This window comes from Meleagris gallopavo, chromosome Z (assembly GCF_905368555.1).
Source record: "Meleagris gallopavo chromosome Z, MGAL_WU_HG_1.1, whole genome shotgun sequence".
Lineage (NCBI taxonomy): Eukaryota > Metazoa > Chordata > Aves > Galliformes > Phasianidae > Meleagris > Meleagris gallopavo.
Window position 1 is genome coordinate 9,076,180 of NC_139435.1, and position 16,096 is coordinate 9,092,275.

The following is a 16,096-nucleotide window of genomic DNA, read 5'->3' on the forward strand; positions in this document are numbered from 1 at the left end:
GCTGGGAATAAACCAACACTAAAGAACAGACTGTATGGTTAAGGAGACATGAAGTACCTTTTAGAAAGCCTTTCACATTAGTGATTTGGCATGTTGAAGGCATGTCAAAAATTAATTTTGCTTCTTTAAAATCATCTCTATCTCCGTAACTCTAGTGCTTTTTGTGATTTTTTTTTTTTTTTTTTAGCCAGACATCACCAAACCTTGAAGCAGGTGACAAAAAAGCCCTACGGGAGCAAGGCTGTGGTTCATGAGCTAGAACTGGCAGTTTGTATTGTAGGAAACTGCAGGACAGTCTGCAGTGCCAGTGCGGCTTGATAAATGCCACATTTAGATATTTATCTGCTTTTAGTCTTACATGTTCACATTACACTCTGCAAGGTGATTTTTCAGATCGGCTCTGTCATTCCCTACCTCAGAACTATTACCTCTAATTTAGGTTAACGAAGGTACTAAATTTACTGCTTTCATGTTAAAGGTTGTATGTCCTTATGGGAGGCGGTGAGATGTTTCTGAGAAAGAATATCTTTTACCTTTGAGGGTCTCCATCTGTGTGCTGTCTGAGGAAGTTAAGTCTCCTGACTGCAGAGAGTTGAGTGCAATGTCTTTTTTACAGCCTTGGCTACTGCTTTTGCTACAAAAAAGGTGCTTAAGATTGCATTTCTCAGATGAAATACAGAGCCCTGCCCGTGGTATCAACCCTCCTAATGCCCAATGTCACACCTGAGTCCAAGGATCAATTGCTTTTATTTACTCAGTGCAACGCTGTGCCATGTTCCACCCACAGCTTGGGGAACTTTGCCTTTTTTTCCCGCAGCCGTTGCTGGGGACGTGAAGCACACCGAGACATCCTGTGACTTCTGTCCCTGAGCAGGCTTACCTGGAAAGCATAGTGTTCCCCAGGGAGTTTTGCAGCCCTGCTGGGGAGCAGCCTGGCATGCTCTGCTGAATTATCCCATAGGGATCTGAACAGAGGCTGCAGCTCCCTGCGTGGTGCTGAGCATAATCCTTCTGCTTATCTTGGCAAACAGCTTCAGATAGAGAAGACAGCAAAGAACAGCCAGGTAGGTAAATTTCTTCTTCTGGAAGAAAAGTAGATCGTTGCAAAAGAGCTCAGGTTTCAGTTATTTTTGCTGTTTTGTTTTGTTTTTTTTTCTTCCCTTTTTTTTCTTTTGCATAGTAGATCGTGCTGCATCTCTGAGGGTTGGTTGTGGAGAACAGCTCTTTGTGTCTAGGTTTTCTTTATGTAGCACCAGCTTTATTCTATCAGCAACACCCAAAGATAGAAGGAGTTGGGACTGCTGAAGCAAGGTTTCAGTAACCAAAATTGGTGAGAAAATGCCCATTCATTCTGCTGGCTTAGGGTCTAAAACATGCTCAGTGCTTTCCCCACCACTGCTGCTGGCAACTGTATTTTAATGTAAGAATGAAGGCATGAAACCTAGGATGGTCTTGCCTCCATCAGAAAAGGTTTTGCATCGTAACTGCCTCTAGAGCTCAAAGTGGCCAATGAACCATTTAATGAGTGCTGATTTCTGGCCAGTGGTATATTAAGTGATAAATGAAACTGGCTGCTCAGGGACATGGTGAGGTGACCATCCCTGGGGATGTCGAAGAACTGTGTAGATGTGGCACTGAGGGATGTGGTCAGTGGGCATGGTGGGGGTGGGCAGGGGTTGGACTGGATGATCTGAATGGTCTTTTCCAACCTTAATGATTCTATCATTCTGTGTCTCACTGCCTTTGAAAGTGAAAGGTATGAGACTAGGAGGCCAACTTAAGGGCAGCCAAAGACTTTATGAATGTGGAGATCTGGTTAGATGAAACACATCCTAAGTACCTTCTGAGTTACAGATAAAAATGACCACTTCTCCCCCAGAATCCTTGCGGCTCAGATATAGGCTGTCTTACATCCTTCCCTGGTATCCGGTAACAATTCGACCCTTAACACAGCAGTGTGACTATATAGCCCTGTATTGAAGAAGGGTTTTCACAACACGGCATTGCTCTTCTCTCTGATCATGGAGACATGACAGTTCACTGACACCAGCGAAAGTCCCACAGAAACCAGCATGAATTTTTTACAAGGAAAAGGGCAGTTTTTATGCTGAAGTTAACTTGCTGCACTGTCCTTAACCTATATTTCTGCAAATGATAAAGTATTTCAGAAATAACATTTAAAGGAAAGGTTAAGGCCATATGATCAGTGACAGAGGCACTTTCTGCATTACTCAGCTGCAAAAAAAACAGAGCAAAATAACTTGAAAGTCACATTACATGAGGATCTGTTTGCTTCCTTTGAAGTGAATGCCTTCGTTTTCTCAGCAGTAAAAACTCCCTGTGGATCTCTGTTTAGTGAAATGTATGACTTAACTGCACTTTAGCTTTGGCTCTAGTTGTTAACATATTCATGACCTACATAAATCTTAGCAGAACTGAAAGTCGCTATTCCAGGCTTACGCAAAAAAAAAAAAAAAGATATAACTGAAAGAAAGGGAACAGTGAAACACAGTAATTTGCTGACATCAAAGTTGAGCTGGGAGTATAACTCTCTTCAAGTCAGGCTGGAAAACTGCTTCAACATCACTGGGAATGGTTAATCACTGTCACATAGGCAGGTCCCCAGAACTTATCAGTTGTTTGTCTGCTTTGGAAAGACTGTCACTGTGTGACAGTGCTTAGCACACAGAGTTGTCCAAACTCTTACACCCGTATGTCCAGCCTAAGTCCTGTTAGGATGCATGTGCTCAGCACTGATCCCAGGAGGAGGAGGATTTGATTCTTGTATATGTGCAGGATGATATAATGACGATGGTGAAAAGTCACATGAGTGCCCTAGTTATGAGGTGGAAAGCTCAAAGTGGTGAGTTCTGCTCTACTGTCCACAGCCACTGGATACATTTAAATATAAATATGTTTTAAAAACCGGTTTTCCCACTTCTTAAGTTGAATTATATAGTATACCAGTGTTTCCAAATCTGTACCCCAAGGAGGAACGTTGAAAGGAGGAAAAGAAAGTAGATCATGGTTCTTGGTTTTCCCCACATGACGAACAGCAGTATGAGATATTTGGGCTGGGGCTGTACAATACTGTGTTGAATCCAAGGCCAATGTTGGGCACATGCCCCATGGACAAGGCCAATAACTCCACCTGTATGTGAACAAGGGTCCTTTCCATGTTTCTTGGCTATTTTTTTTCTCTCTCTGATTCAGTCCAGGGGCCTGTGCAGCTCATTGCCCACCTCTATTGGTTGTTAAGTGTGTTAAGCTTTCATCCATTGCTTCCTTCCTATTCCATTGTTTGGGATCCTGAGTTTATTGCCCTTGTAGCTACTGTAGGTTGTAGTTTTAGAGGCCACCTGGGATTACCCACTGGTTTAACATTAAGCAGACCTTCCCTTTTCCCAGCTCTTTGGCAAGAGTTGTGTGCAGCTTATACTGCTGTTATCAGGACTGTTGGTGAGCCTTTACCCACCTGCCATTTCACTTCTCAGACAGATAAGGTTTATTTTACTTTTCCATCTCTACCATTGGCTTTACAACACTATGAAAAATATGAATACAGATGTGAGAGAACGATGATTTTGCTTAACTTATGGTTGGTTGCAGCACATCTCTCTGTTGCACTGTGACCAGGATCTCTCCTCTTGCTTTTCACTTCCAGATCCCTCTGTCCTTGATGCAGTGTTCTTGTGGACTCAAAGATCTATGACTCAGGTTTCCCTCCCCAACCCCCCCCTTTTTCTTTCCCCTAAGGGCTCTAGCTTTGCACCAGGTTGGGGTGTAAGGCACGTTCCTTATGAACAAGGCACAGATTTGTAAGCACTTCCAACACACTGGCTTCTTGAGCTTTTCAGTACAATTTACTGAAATCGTAAATTTCTCTGTAGGGCTGTTTCACTTCATTCTGTTAGGTCCCAAAGTTCACATATGAAGCCTGTTGCTGCCTTGTGTTCACAGCTCTCTTTGATTCAACCTGAAGTGGTTAGAAAGTTGGACTTACTAGGTTTCTTCCAATTTTCCTCTCCTCTCCTCTCCTCTCCTCTCCTCTCCTCTCCTCTCCTCTCCTCTCCTCTCCTCTCCTCTCCTCTCCTCTCCTCTCCTCTCCTCTTCTCTCCTCTCCTCTTCTCTCCTCTCTCCTCCCTTCCCCCTTCTCCTTCCTCTCTCCCCTATCCCCTCCCTTCCCTTCTCCTTTCTCTCTCCCCTATTCCTTCCCTTCCCTCCCCCTCCCCTTCTCCTTTCCTCTTCCCTCCTCTTCTTCCCCTCCTTCTCCTCCCCTCTCTTCTCCTTCTGTTCCATTCCATTCCACTCAATTCCATTCCATTCCACTTCATTCTTCCATTGTGTCTTTTCCTTCAGATGTTTGTAAGAGGCAGCAGGGAGGCCTCTTCTTGTTTTGTTAACAAACAGAATCAGAAACCAAAAATGGACAAACCTGGTCAAAATTGTTGGACACTTGTAAGGTGAAAGAAATTGTTCATTCAAATCTTTCCATCATCAATTCATGGTAAATCCTGGAGACAGCCTGTAGAATCTAAATTGCAGCAGCAACCGTAACTACAAAAAGCTCAGTGACACCACATAGATCCAACAAACCCTAAAATAATATTTTGTGCCTCCTTCCCTGCCTTTGAATCTTGAGTCTGTCCTAGAACTGTTCTGAGCAGAAGAGGCATCGTGTCACTTCTTCAGGTTTTGAAACTTTTGAAGTGATGTTTATTGTATAACTGGAATCAGTCCTGCAGTGCCATTCTGGATTTTGATTAATGAACCAATATACACTTTGGTCTGTAGGTATTTCCTGCTGCCCTGGCACGACTGCCTCATGTCCCAAATGTCTTTTGGAGGTCTCAAGGTATAGATGTGCTACTCACTACTGCGCCACGTACCAGAGAGGTTTCCCAGCTACATCTGGTGGACGTAACTATTCTTGACTCTGGATGCTTGCAACAAACCAGCATTCTCTAGATTGTCACCACTTTACCTTCTGGTTGGCCTTAGCTGAAAAGCTGGGCTGCAGGAGGGCTGGGCAGGTCGACATGTGCTGTTGTTTATTTTTCAACTATATACATAATATACTATATAAGTATACTATTCTGCAGACGTATATAGATATAGATATAGGTTTTTTTCCTGGAGCAGCATAACTGGTTTCTCAGATACGATCCAAAACATTATTTTCAACACAGCTTTAGCCAGACCCCTTTATGTTTTATCCTCCTTTTCCTCCTAAAGCCAAAACAGCAGCCTGACCACTGGAAAAAGGTCATACCCACCTTCCCTGTGCAGACGTTCCTTGATTAGTGGATGACATCCAAAGAAACGCTCTGACCTTTGTGCAATCTGCACTTCTCTACCACTTTTGCCCCCAAAGCTAATCAAACCTTACTTTTTCTAATAGAATTATAACTTTCACTTCCCTACACAGGGCCTTCATTCTGCTCTGACTACATCATCGTTGCAGAGATCTTAGGGGATTACACGTTTTCTAGCATTTTGCTTTGTGCCAGGGAATTTGTCCAGGTATTAACTGTCTTTAGAAGACATTTATTCTTCACCCACACCATGCAGCTGTGGAACTAGATGCTGGGTAGTGTGGGCACTGTGCACTGTGGGCACCAATACCACAACGGGGCAATGGGCTCAGGATGTACCACGTCCTGCATGAGCAGCACTTTGCTGCCTACCACAGTTCAGTGCTGCGAGGAAGTTAAAGTTAACTTAATTTTTATTTCCCCGGATGAGGCACTCCTTGGTACCACACAGCACTGCTGACACCTGACTTCATTCCTTATTGTCTCTCAGAGTCTGATTTAGTTTTCTGTTGTGTGGTTTCTCCAGCATACTCCTGTTTTCAGGCTGCACACTTTTGCCTTCAGCAGGCACACAGACACACTGATTGCTGTCAGAAGCTGCAGATGCCTCCTCTTCTGGTGGGGCTTTTATTCTGCAAGCAGTGAAAACAAAACATGGTGTCAGAAATCCTAACACAGGGAACAAGGGGTTAAGTTGAATACCTGCCTCCCTTTCCATATGGAATCACAGAATATCCCGAGTTGTAAGGGAGCCGTAAGGTTCACTGAGTCCAACTACTTCATCCCCTTTGAAATAGGAGGATCTTCATACCAGAGGACCTCCTGCAACGCTGCATCTCACCCCAACAGATGACGTAGCTGTGGTTAACCTCAAGTTAGAGCTGTACCCCCAGCACCCGTGGGCATGCACCCAATCCCTGATTTTCTCACTGATTATATCATCCCTATCTAGGTTTTCTTAAATTGCTGCAGTATTCTGGGGGAAGAGAGTGCCCACCTCCGTCACTCTGCCTCCTGATGACTCCTATTTTTTTTTTGTATGGCTGCAGAGGGATTTCTGTGCACGACTTCTATTCAAGTAAATGGGAATCCACCGCTTAAGCACAGAGGTGAGAATAATGCGGCTCTTTGTTCTCAGCCATCTGAGTGCAGAGGAACATGCATTTCTGTTAAACACCTGAGAGCAAGGGAAAGAACAGCCCGACGTGAATAGAAGCAAAGACTGCCAGTGCCCGGCCCTGGCACACCTGCATCACGGCGGTGCTGGCAGAGCCCTGCGCTGCTGCTTTGCTGCAGACGGCGTTCTGTGCTGGAAGGGCAAACTGCTGGTGAAAGTGCCATGCAGTTTCTTTGGGGAAATCTCCGGAGAAATCAGTGCGTTTGTGCATATTTATGTCCGGGTGCATTAGAGCAGCCGTTCCAGATCTTTGGGTAATTAGCTAAAATCTGATTGTTCAGAGGAGAACCAATTTTGCTCTTCCTGATGCACCAGACTCCCCGTGCCTCATTAAGGCGGCTTTTTGTTTTTTTCTCTTTTCTTTTTCTCCCCTGACTCCATCCTGACCGTGCTCCTTTGCCACAAGGTTGAGTTTTCCTTTTTCCTTTGTCAGCGCTCGGTATAGATATAGAATGATAATACAAAGTACACAAAAGATTGTCAGTACTATGGAGAATGTCACGGATGGCAGCAGGTTGCCTCAGAGTTTTTCTTGGCAGGGTAGATGTGACTGTAACTTGGAAAAGAGGCAGTGCTGATGTACGTACACGTGGTATGTTTAATTTGGAATTATGGCTAAAGTCTTTATGAGCATAGTGGATGTGACATGACATTTAAAGGAAAACTCTCAGAGCACCACCTGAGCTTCTCACACGAAGGCTAATTGTCAGAACAATATGTAAAGTAAATCACAAGAAGTTAGGCAAATAATTCCCAGCTCCATAGGTGATGCATACGTTATCTGTCCCTGAAGATACAGAGATCTCCCACTGCCTTCACACCTGATGGCATGCCTGATGGGAGCCCTCATAGAGAAAGCACAAGGGCAGAGTTTCTCTAGATGACTAATGAAGACTAAGCATTGCCTATAGCCATTACACGGCCCTTAGGGTCATGTAGCATCATGCTAAAAGTGCTGTTTCTCCCATGAGTGCACACCAGAGTGAAGACTGTACAGCACTTAGGCTTTCTGATGGACCAAAACAGGTTGGATGTCATCAGTGTGTTTGAGCAGGGGGTTCCACTGGGGGCACCCCAGTTCCTTAGTGATGTGAGCTGGTTTGGTGATGTGTCTGAGTAGCACACGTGGTGGTTTCTGAAGTGCCACCAGATATAGTATAGGTGTCTATGGCAGCCACTTTCTTGCAAAAAACAAGAAGAGATCTTGTGTAATATCTGTGCTACAAAGGGCTCTCTGATCTGAGCCTTTCACAGGCTGGGCTCCTGCCTTATCCTTAGCCATAGACTTTCTACTCATGCAGGCATGATTAGCCTTTAACAAGCCCTCCCAAGAATCCCCCTGAGAGTCCACCATAGGTGATTAGGAAACATGTGCTAAAAGCACTGTGGCACATCTCGGCTGCCACCGGTTGAACCCTGTGCTCTCCCCATGCTGTGCCACCAGCAAGTGAAGAGGCATAGATTTATGGTAAAAGAACATAACCCTATGACAGGGTACGTCCTGCTCTTCCTTCAAATCACCTAGCAGCTATTTCAGGTACCTGCAGGACTTTCATCCTTCAGGCTGCTCCTTCCCTACCTGGACAATGAAACTGATGGAGTTCATAAGCACAAATTACCAAATCTGGTGGGAACTGGAAAACTCAGGGACTGGGTGTTCTTGGACCTCATTCCCTGCAGAATTGAATGGAAAATTTATCTCCTCCTCTGTGTAATCTGAGCAGCTGAACCCATATGAACACCATTTGACTGAAAGTTTTTCACCTCTGCTCTGTGTCCAATGGGCTGTGAAGGGGCAGACAGACAGGGATTAATTTAATTGCTGCTTTAAAATGTCAGAAGGTATCACATTAGCTGGTGCTGGTGCCGGGAAGAGGAGACCCACAGTTAGCAGAGCTGGTTGCTTCTTTCCTTTTGAAGGCAAGAGGCTGCAGCTGTATAGCTGTGGATTTCTCATGACTTTCCCCAGAGGATCGTTGTTTGTTAAAGACTCACAGCACTGGGACAGGGGTCTGATGGAGAAAGGGAATTTTGAGCCACAAACCCTTCCCTTCCCCTTCCCCTTCCCCCCCCCCTCCCCTCCCTTCCCCTCTCCCTCTTCCCTCCCCCTCCCCTCCCCTCCCCTCCCCTCCCCTCCCCTCCCCTCTCCCTCTCCCTTCCCCCCTCCCCTCCCCTCCCCTCCCCTCCCCTCCCCTCCCCTCCCCTCCCCTCCCCTCCCCTCCCCTCCCCTCCCCTCCCCTCCCCTCCCCTCCCCTCCCCTCCCCTCCCCTCCCTCCCCTCCCCTCCCTCCCTCCCCTCCCCTCCCTTCTCCTTTCCTTTCCTTTCCTTTCCTTTCCTTTCCTTTCCTTTCCTTTCCTTTCCTTTCCTTTCCTTTCCTTTCCTTTCCTTTCCTTTCCTTTCCTTTCCTTTCCTTTCCTTTCCTTTCCTTTCCTTTCCTTTCCTTTCCTTTCCTTTCCTTTCCTTTCCTTTCCTTTCCTTCTACAGGTAAGTGGCACTCCACAGAACTCTGACCGGGATGAGCCATGTTATTCTGCACATGCCCACTGAAACTATATTCTGACCATTTCCATTCGGCATTTATCTTACAGCACTGTGTCAGCTCCCACCTGCTGGAATAAGCAGTGAGGTATGGGATTACTGTGGTATGACCCTGCAGTGCTGAAGCTGTGCACCAGGCTTCAGATTGCACCCAAGGAGCTTCATGTGGAGGAGGGAATCCAGAGCATCCCTTCCAGTAGGGTAGTGTGGAATTTCTCATTTCAGGAGATGAGTTGTGCTTCAACGGGAGTTTCTCCAGGAAACTAGCGATAGGACAAGAAGAACAGGAGATGGAAAGTCTGCCAGTGGGACAAGATGTCCATATGGTCCCTTGCAGCTTTTATAGATGCTCTTGACCACAATAGATGTGTCTGTGGGCTCCAAAGTGGGGCTTGCTCCTTATCCCTCTCCTTGTTGGAGCCTGTCAGAAGCAGGGAGGAAAGCTGGGTGAGAAAAGCATAGCGTATAGAAGGAGACCACAATGGTTTGGGGTCTGGGGTATGCACTGGTTGGCTCTGTAATGAGAAGTACCAGCCATTGTGCAGCAAGTCAAATTTCAGACCTTGCAATTTGGGCTGGAGTTAGAAGACAGTAGCAGAAAGCAAAGCTCATTGGTGCCTATTTTGAACTGCATAGGATAGGTGTGAAAGTATACAGGTTGAAAGTAGTCTTAAATACAGCAGTTGCATAGGGAGGACTTTCACTAGGGCTAACATTTTGTCTGCTCTATGGGATGCTCCAGGATGTATTTTCCTCCTGTTTTTCTCTACACAGGTTATGCTCTCTGGTTACTTAAACCACCGAGAGCCTCAGTAAGTCACCAGGCAAGACTGGGTTCTGTGTCCTCCAGAGAGGATCTCAGCATTGCTGTTTAGAGGCACAGAGGATGTGGTCCATAAGGAGGCAGTGTCATTGCATCTTGAGTGTAGTTGAAATCCAGCACAGGCTAAGTGTCTGGAAGTCATTCTCCCAACTACAGTGGTAGGATAAGATCTTAATGGCATCCATCCAGCCCTCTGCAACTGGTGGTCATTTGGGAAAGTGGAGGAACCAAAGGTGAAGAACCACGGTTTGGATGTAGCTGTTTGTTCCTATAAACAGAAAGCATCCCTCCATGATGTGTTTAGAAATCTGTAAAGGAGGAAGGAAATGGTGTGATGATTGGGAAGCTGTTTCCCAAGGGCCAAAAGCATAAAACAAGAGATTTCAGAGATGATTTGGTGTATTAAGTGACTGCTGCTCTTCTGAATGCTTCATGTGCCAAACTTAAATGTGCAGGTTGACTGAAGTGCATGGGGAATGTATAGCGGAGGGAAAAAGACAGTACCAACATTCATTCAGTCAAAAATCAAGAACAAAACAACCTATCTGATTTTTAGCCATCTTGATGTATAAACAAGTCTCAAGGCCAGCTGATTCTGTGGTTGAGTCCACTCTCATGTCAAAGGGAGGAGATGAACTCTGCTCCAGGAAGGAAGAAATGACTGTGGCCAATGTTGAAGTGATGCAAGTACAAAGATAGCAGCAAAGCAAGTAGAAGTAGTGTGAAATCATTAGCTAACATTGTCTGAAACAGATGTAGCTTGGAAGAACATCCCTGGAGTCAAAGTAAAGGGGTACAGGCTCTTATTACTCTTCCTTCAGAAACTGCCTTTGGTGTCATGAGGTCCTGTTCATTGCCACCCTGCACTGACCCCTTTGTGACCACAGAAACTCTGCCACTGCAGCATTCAGGGCCTTCTATGGCTTTTTTTTCTTGATAGGACTTCAGATAACTTCATTTTCCAGAAAATACCCTTTGCGAAGACTTTGTCTCTTAAGTGACTACAATTAATCAGCTGATTAATCATTCAAGTATTTACGTGTAGACTTGAAATTAATTCTAGCAGTATTTATATGAACCCAGTGGGAAAACACTGCAGATGAAGAGAAAAAAAGCAGTGAGAGAAATACATTTGGCTGATGTTACTGTTGACACATCTTAGGCAAAGAACGCAGTGATCGCGGAATAATTGCAGTCCACAGGAAGGTGGATTACTGCTGTCGTTGGCCCAGTTTTAGTCTTTCAGTGAACCTGACAGGCTCTGGCATATAGGAGGTCACTGCCTATATGGTCCCATAACTTGGGGAAAGAAATCAATGAGATGAGGAGACAGGGGAAGGTTGAGAGGTTCCTCGAGGCACTTGGGGCTTTCAGCAAGGAGTGTTCCAGAGGGCAATGAGGCCACATGGGTGTCCGGGCAGTCAAGAGGAGGTCACACTGCAGCGATGAGCAACCCCTGACGTCTTGGCAGCTGAGCGATCCTCCGACGGGCTGGAGGAAGCTCTGTGGTCGCAATTATGCAATTCTACTTGACGAGGTTTTTCTCTGCAGAGTTTTTGCTGCTCGCGACTGTCTGAAAGCGTGCAAGTGGAGCCTTGGGATCAACTTGTAGAGCTTCTCTGGGTTTAGGGAATCCTGACTATTTCAGCGGTACAGCGCGGGGTGGCAGCTGCTGGGAGATGGATCCCTTACCAGGTTCATTCTTTTTTAAGGCAATTTGATATGCTGGACGCTTTCACCCTCTTGCTTTGAACGCTTCTGCATCGGCAGGAGGTAGGTGAGGAGATCAGCTGTCTCCTGCAGAGTCACTCCGGGTGCTCTGCTCAAGTGGGGTCTTTTGCAGCTCTTTGTGCTGGGTGTTTAATTTTTTAAGGGAACCGCTACTCTCTCCCTATCTACAGGAAACAGAATTTAAAAAAAAAAAAAAAAAGAGGAAGGATTTGGCGAGAAGCCAAGCCTAGTGACTGAAGTAAGAAGCAGGGAAGTTGGAGTAAGTGCAGTAGTTACCGGGGACGTTGTATGGCAGAGCAGGGCCACGCCGGATCGATCGTTCGGGGTGGGAGAGAAGCACAAGATGCCCACGTGGCTCTGCTTCCTTAGATGAATGCCACCGCTGAAACTGCTGATCCTGGGAGGGGATCGAGCTGCGAGTAAACGAGACCAGAGGAGTGCTATGGAGGGCAGCAGCTCTGTTGCTGTGACTTTTAGGAGCCTTCCAGGGTAAGATCGAACGTTTCCTTTCGCCAAGCCTCTCTCCTCGGTCAACATTTCGCGGGGGGTGCAGGGGGGACACGGGAAACTTACGCTTTTCCAAACCCCGGGCAACTTTATAAAGCTTAATCGTCGTGCTATGGGCTGAGCTTCTTTCTTACTTATTTATATATTTCAAACCCCCCCCGCCATCCTACCTCCCAGCCCCCTCCTTCGCGAGAGACCCGATGGGGCGGAGCGCGCGGAGCGGCCGCCGCGGTGTTATTGTTCGACGGCGCGGGGGGAGCGCACCACTCCGCACCACTCCGCACCACTGCGCGCCGTAAACCGAGCGCGGCCGCCCCGCGGAGCGCACGCCCGTTTCGGCCGCCTACCCGGTGTCAGCGCTGAGGGGTGCTTTAATGAAGACAGATGGAGGATGTTGGATCGTGGCTTTGAGACGTGGCAGATAACAGGCTGTTTCCCGGCAATTACAGCTAATTGCGCTGGTGTGTTGGAGGGGAGGGGGTAGCAGCGCTTGGCGCTGCGCAGTTTCCTGGGTTTCTGCATGTCCAGCTGGCTGAGGGGCTGGCTCACCCCATCTCACTTACACCTTCAAGTGTTTAACGCGCCGGGGAGTTCTCAGGGTGGCTGTCAAAGTCGTTGTAGTGAATGAATAGATTTAAATCTGAGCCACCACTTCTTTTGCAAAGCCTGATGTTCAGAGTGACCGTGTTTAGTTTCTTCAACTTATTCCTACGTGAATTCATACCTGCCCCATTCCAGCCCCAAAGGAGCCTGATTCTGAGAGTGAAAACAAACGTTTTAGCTGCCATGTCTGCAACCTGCTTTCGGTGTCCCCCACCTGGGGGGATGCAGGACACGCTGCTGCCTGCTTTGTTTCTGAGGTGTTCAAACAAAAGGGGGTGTAAGGAGAGGTGGAAAAAAGTGCGTGCTGACACATACCAGTTTTAAAGATGATTAGTACCAACCATTTCTGGTTGAAACATTAGTATTTGCTTTAGATAGGAGGAAGAAAAGGCACTATACTCTCAGGAACCAGAATTTGAGTAGTTTGTCTGAAAGAGTTAACACAGCAGACCTTTGAAGGAGGCCCTTTACAAACATAACTTTACCTGGCACCTTACAAGGTCAGTCCATGCCAAGCATGCCAGGCCTTTGTGCTGCTCTTCCCTGAGCGTTAGAAAGAGTTGCACCGCTATCACATCCCTCTTTGTGATACCCAGGAGCAAATGTGACTTCTGGTTCAGTGTTTGACATCATGCATCCCTTAGCAGAAGTGCAGTTTGGGGATGAAAAAAGCAGAGAGATTGGGGAACCTCGTGTATTTTAAACCCTCTGAATTTCCCCAGCTATGCTTTCAAATGCAGCTTATGGTGATATGCGTTCAAAATCTGGGGCTTTGATTTGTTTCACGTCCTGGTGCTTGACAGCATTGCTTCACCAAGGCTACAACATGGACAGTCTTGAACTCATTGTGATGCACTGTGCTTGGGATGTGTTTTCTCATCTGTTGAGCTGTTGGGTATTTAGTTGATCATTTGGTACTTCAGCACAAGAAAAGAAAAAAAACGTAAGACATGGATATTTGTGGTTGTTACATAAACTAAATACAGAAACAAAAATAACTTTAAAACTTGATCTGACACAGAAAGTTGGTGAGTGAAAGCATGGCATGGATTCTGAATCTACCTGGCAGATCTATTTCAGTTATTCGGAGTTTATAAGTACCACACTGTGTATGGTGGCTGGAGGAATCTTGTTTTTCTGCCTGTTTAACTTGGTCTCTGGGTGCTCATTTCTAATATTAGAGCACAATTTGCTGCTACCTCAGAGCTGCTAAAAACAATGTTTGCTCAGGAATTTCAGCCTGTACTCAACGATGCCTCATGATCTGGATTGAAATAACCCTTCCAAAAGTGATTCTATTTAGTGTGGATCATTTCACAGAGTCTGGAGCGAGGTGATGGGAGCAGAAGCACTGAGTATTTCCTAGTTCATATTTATCATTGAGTCTGATGTATTGTGAAGCTACGCCCAGAGAAATGGGGCCAAGAAAGCAGCCATGTTTTCCATCTGGACCATCTGCTCTCCATTCATCACTGCTTTGCTGTCCCGTTCCTAATTTTTTTTACCCCTCATTGTGGTGGCATCTCATCTAGATGGTTTCTAGAGTGCTACAGGTACAAAAGCTTTCAGTAGTTAAAAAGGGTAATGTATTCATAGCTCATGAATCCCCTTAAATTGGGAAGTGGGAACTGGAGTTTAAAATGACTTTTATGCTATAGGCTGTGGAGACACAGGGGAGTGAGCTGTGTCCTGCTAGGCAAAGGAGCTGGACCTGTGTGATTAAAGACCTCTCTATCCCCAGTGCATCATGGAGCAGCGAGAGGTATCTGGACTAAACAGAAAGGAAACAAAACCATTGAGAAGATGGAACATTGGAAAAGCCAGTCGGTGCTGACACAGGGGAGGCAGCTTGAGGAGGTCTAAGCAGTGCTTCACTTTGCATCTGGAAACAGCTGGTGCCAGGGGAAACAAAGGCAAGCAGGAAATGGTCTGTCTTCTGATTACCAAAATTTTTCATGTGTTTTATGGGTTTTCGGTTAATTCAGGAATAGGAGGCTGTGAAAGTGGTTTGCCAGAATTTGAGAAGTGCTTTGCGCCACATAAAAATGAAACATATGAGAGACATCATTTTTTCCAGAAAGCACAATGGGAAATTAAGACCAAAGCAGTGCACATGAGTGATAAGGGGATGAAGAGCCTTTAGTTGCAATGTATGAAAAGGAAACTGAATCTCAATTTTGAAAAAAAAAAGAGTAAAAAATGAAGGCATAAAGAAAACTGAACTGAGATGTGAATAAGGTGAAATCTGGGATGTAGCTTGCCCATGAGAAGACTTGCAGTCTGCAGGTCTGCCCAGGAAAAGAGCTGGGATGGAGGACAGGCAGAGTGAGGATCACCCAGGAGATGCCATCTTGCTGTACAGGCCATGACAACCAGCACCAACTAGAGCAGGATCTGGAGCAGCACCACAAGGGATTACTCCTCCACCATATGCTTAGGTTTGTTTTCATGCTTGTAGCCAATGACCTCTGGGACTGGCACCCACAAGAATGGAAGTGTACTGGCATAAAACGGGCTGCTAGCATGCTGTGTGGTTTGCTAAGTAAAGGAGCATGAGGATTAGATGTATGAGTCAATAATAACAAGAAAATGGAGGTACTTGTAATAGAATGAAAATAAAGGGTACACTTTTGCACAACAGGGGTGTGTCAGGCCTTCAGTGGTATTACATGTGTGCCCATTGAGGACTGACACGTTCTCAGGAAGCATTGTTGTTAGGACAAGCCAGGAATTGAATTTTGCAGACAGGTTTGGGTCAGCTTGGGTTCATAATTCCTGCACTTTGGCTAAGTAAGCTGCTGTGATAAATCTGTGATAGAAATAACACGTGGAAGGTGAATTTGGTGTGAATGGACACAGCAAAATTATCAGCAACATCTGCCCTAAAAGGCAGTGCAGTGTGGGAGCAGAGGGCATGCAGCATTATTTGTGCTGAATCAAGGTGCTCACAGTGGTAACTTTAATTTGCTCCTGAGCAAAGATGTGCAAGGAATGCAATCCTCATCAATTGTGCCAAGAAACCAAAGGAAGTAAAGGTGCTGTGCCTGCCAGGTTAGTGTATTGTTGCTGTCTTGTTGCCACACTGAGCTCATATCTGATACTGGTGATCTAACAATTACAGTCATTAACAAAACCCATGTTTGGAGCTGGAAAAATTTTCATGTTTGTTGATGAGATGTGGATCTGAGCTCTATTGGCTCTTTCATGTTTACTGCTGGAAGAAGGCATAGAGCCTCTTTCTCTTCCTTGCTTCTCCATGTACATAACCATACTTTTCTTCCCCCCTGTTGAAAATACATCCCTTGTCATTGGAGTGCACAGCTGGGAGAGGTTTTGGAGTTGCAGATAGTCCTTCTGTAACATTTGACAAATAAAGCCAAATGTTCAGCGGTGTACTTGTAC

The 16,096-nt window shown here is 45.9% G+C and overlaps 1 protein-coding gene and 1 long non-coding RNA gene across 7 annotated transcripts in view; one reads left to right on the plus strand and one right to left on the minus strand.

Annotated features, from left to right (window-relative positions):
• Nucleotides 1–803: 803 nt before the first annotated feature.
• Nucleotides 804–16,096, plus strand: part of LOC100550826 (phospholipid-transporting ATPase FetA-like) — a 75,871-nt gene continuing 60,578 nt past the window's right edge. The window contains exons 1-2 of one of the 6 annotated variants that reach the window (XM_085212740.1): nucleotides 804–1,064; nucleotides 14,436–14,607. The gene's annotated coding sequence lies outside the window, so the exon portion shown is untranslated. Of the gene's footprint in view, nucleotides 1,065–11,332; nucleotides 11,627–11,657; nucleotides 12,074–14,435; nucleotides 14,622–16,096 lie in introns of those variants that run through there. The other 5 variants (XM_019610325.3, XM_085212738.1, XM_085212737.1 and 2 more) reach the window with 5 other exon arrangements.
• On the minus strand, nucleotides 4,685–12,703 carry LOC146542128 (uncharacterized). Its single transcript, XR_014880314.1, has 4 exons — nucleotides 12,439–12,703; nucleotides 9,099–9,451; nucleotides 6,313–8,504; nucleotides 4,685–5,947 (listed from the first exon to the last, which is right to left on the minus strand). It is a non-coding gene; the product is annotated as an uncharacterized LOC146542128 (long non-coding RNA).